The sequence below is a fragment of the Alosa pseudoharengus genome, unplaced genomic scaffold (genome assembly GCF_046254945.1).
Source record: "Alosa pseudoharengus isolate Yale_2024_CS ecotype anadromous, Long Island Sound unplaced genomic scaffold, YU_APseudo_1.1 YU_APseudo_1.1_scf_21, whole genome shotgun sequence".
Taxonomy (NCBI): Eukaryota; Metazoa; Chordata; class Actinopteri; order Clupeiformes; family Clupeidae; genus Alosa; species Alosa pseudoharengus.
In genome coordinates this window covers 1,053,346-1,055,845 of record NW_027468674.1, presented here as the reverse complement: position 1 = coordinate 1,055,845, position 2,500 = coordinate 1,053,346, and the positions used below count along the sequence as shown (strand labels likewise).

Genomic DNA, 2,500 nt, shown 5'->3' with positions numbered 1-2,500 from the left:
GCCACTGCACTTAAAACTTAAAAACATGAAGCTTTCCGAACTTTGAAATTGCGATCAGTGACTGGCATCGGGTGAACGAAGCTTTTCGAAGTTGAACAGGCTATTAAAAACTATTTGCGCACCTCCATGTCACAGGAGAGACTGGGCTCTCCCTTCTATGAAAAAGACGTTAGGCTACCTGCAAACTGGCCTATGATTTCATTGCTGAGTTTGCGGCAAAGCAAGAAATTTTTTTGGATATGGCGAGTCAGTGTCAGTGTCATTTATTTGTCCAATGTTAGCCTATAGATACAGACCAGTACATCTTATCAATAGTTTGAATGTCGTGTGTGTTTCTGCTCATTGACAAATACCGTTCAGCACAATGATTCATGCCCAATTAATTCCCCCTGTTAAAGTGTTCGCCTTTGTTACACAATTTGGTTTCATGATGTAGCCTATGATAAACACCATATGGCCAAATATGTGACTCAGCTAATGTTATAGGCTATACAATTGAATTTCCCCTCTTAAAGGCAAGCTGGTGTAGCTTATTAGACTAGGCTACTATTAAAATACACCGACGGTAGCCTTGGCTATGTGTAAAGTAAGCTATCGCATGATTTCATGCACGTTAGTGAAAAGGGCCTTGCATCTGTCAAGTTCGCACAGGGCCTCGCATCCCCTTGCGACGGCCCTGCAGCTCCTCCTAAGACAGCGAGGAAAATTTTAAAATACGCGATAAACCTGGGAAAAGTTGACAGGTTTGTTTCGGTCCCGGTGATTATTTGTGAAATTGTGCAAACGACAGCCTTTTCAAGGCATTTCAAGGAAGGAGTCGTAGCATGCAAGCTCCCAAATTGACCCAATAAACTAAGGCATCAATAAATTGTTGGGACTGGGGAGGGTCATGCGTTTTTTCTCAATCACTTTGGAGGGTCATAGAAAAAATTCTTGCTGGCGAGGGAGGGTCACGTCTTTTTTGACTAACGCTCCCAAAACTCCTCCGGTAGCCCCTTAATTAAATAAATAACGAACAGTCCCTAATTGATTAATAGCCTAGGCCTACACCAGCAATTGTTGAACATTGACCTGTACAGGACATTGACAGTAGCCCAGCCTAACAAGCAAATGTTGCAAAATACATCAAAAGACGCAATTAATCAGAAATAAATAATGTAATCTGCATCGCTTTATTTAACAAACTGCAAGCAACAAGAGCATTGAGTTCGCTGTAAGGCCAAACCCAAGAGCAAAGCCTATCTGTTAAGGCAGTCGATAGGCTATATAACGAGCTGTGTGCCTGGAAAGACGATAGATGACGGCTCTGGTCATCCCATACCCTCCACCCACTTCCTGTAGCCTACCATTATGAAGGCCTGTAGCCTAAAACGACTCATTGCCGTTTTGTGACATTAAGCTTTTTCACGTTAAGCCCCCCTCCCCCATCCCCTTCTTTCACAAGCAGTAGGGGAGCGCGGGGCACAAAGTAACACTTTTTGGTAGACAAAGGAGGGTTCTCCGCGCTTCTGTCGTTTGGCCACAATCCGTTGCAACCAGGCCAGGGCAGAAGGAGAGACGCCGGCGCAGCTCAGATGTCTTCTTAATTTTCTTTATTCTTTAGTAAAAGGTGCAGAACATTATTAAACTTTGACTAACATTTCGATGTGTCGATGTTTTTGACTAACGAACATCGAAACTTTAGTCAAAGTTTAATAATGTTCTGCACCTTTTACTAAAGAATAAAGAAAATTAAGAAGACATCTGAGCTGCACCGGCGTCTCTCCTTCTCTAACACTTTTTGGCTTTGGCTAAATATTTCTAAAATCATTTGAGTTTCACTAGTCACATGTTTTAACAAGCAACACTTGTTATTGAACTAATAACAGACGTGTGTCGAAAATTGACTTTATTTTTCATACGGAGAAATAACCAAGGTCAATCTTGCCAAAAAAGCCCTCAAACCTGTAAACACATGAGGCAAAAGTGCAAAACATCACAAAACTAACTAAACTAACACGCGCATATTTTTGTATTGCAATCATTGTAGCCTACAGTTGTAACAGTGCGTAACAGTCGTTTTACTCCCCGGATGCGTTCATTATAAAGAACGTTTAACGTGTCCCAAAAACAGCTATCAATTAATCACCAAACGTCTTATAAACAAGTATTGCCAGGAGCAACACCTTGCAAAAAATGATAACAATAGGCCTAGGCCTTTATATGGCTCTGCTCCTGCCTAGATTCGAACTCAGAACTGCCTGAAAGTTGCAGACCTGTTCTGGAAATACGTGCATTAACCCACTCGACCGTCAGACAACGCTATCTGCTTTGAGTAGGCCTATTGGGTAGGACTGTAGCCTACACTGGTTGCTGTGGCACAGTCTTGAGTGACCGAATTCGTTTTTCTTTGTCATATGAATGCTGTCATTTTGTTAACATTACTGTTAAGGAGATGCTGTAGGCAAAGGCTATATTTCAACCTCGTTAGTGTAGTAAAAAAAATCAGAACTATTCACAA

The 2,500-nt window shown here is 41.7% G+C and overlaps 1 protein-coding gene across 2 annotated transcripts in view; it reads right to left on the bottom strand.

Moving 5' to 3' along the window:
* The window catches only part of LOC143137420 (vascular endothelial zinc finger 1-like), a 17,250-nt gene that overhangs the window by 7,136 nt on the left and 7,614 nt on the right, over window positions 1-2,500 (bottom strand). The gene's annotated exons all lie outside the window — the stretch shown is intronic.